General features: G+C 47.7%; 1 protein-coding gene across 2 annotated transcripts in view; it reads right to left on the bottom strand.

The window, feature by feature from the left end:
* The window catches only part of LOC109301414 (tetraspanin-7-like), a 12,444-nt gene that overhangs the window by 10,865 nt on the left and 1,076 nt on the right, over positions 1-503 (bottom strand). The window lies entirely within an intron of this gene.

Here is a 503-nt window from a genome sequence, read left to right on the forward strand (position 1 = left end):
ATGGTGCCCACAGGCACCACTAGTCTATAAAAAGGTGCATCTCTACCTTGCCTTCTGGAGACAATTGCTCTTAAAATAGCCTCACTGCAGTGAAAGTAGCTGATTGCATTAGCCACTGAGAAAATTGTCCTTCTGGGACTTGCTAACTCAAGCTAAAGGCACCACCACATTTGAGTTAAGCACTTTCCATATATGTGGGTAGATTTGAGTTGGGGCAATACCCAAGTTAGCTTCGTAGCCAAAACAAACCTCAAAAGCAAGCTGAAAGTACAGCCGTGCTGCTGCCTCAAGCATACAAAAGGCCATGCCTGGTCTTGCTGAGAATTAAAGCCTGGTAGACTCAAACCAAGAGGAAGCCGGTTTGAGAGTAGTGAGCATGCTTTCACCTATGTAGATGGGGCACAGGCAGAGACAAGCAGGTACACAACAACAGGATCTAGTCAGGGGTTACCCCACTCTGAAGGAACTCCTTACAATCTCAAAATTGGGGGGGGGGGGGGGGG

This window comes from Gavialis gangeticus, unplaced genomic scaffold (genome assembly GCF_001723915.1).
Source record: "Gavialis gangeticus isolate Ggan-Ray unplaced genomic scaffold, GavGan_comp1, whole genome shotgun sequence".
Classification (NCBI taxonomy): Eukaryota; Metazoa; Chordata; order Crocodylia; family Gavialidae; genus Gavialis; species Gavialis gangeticus.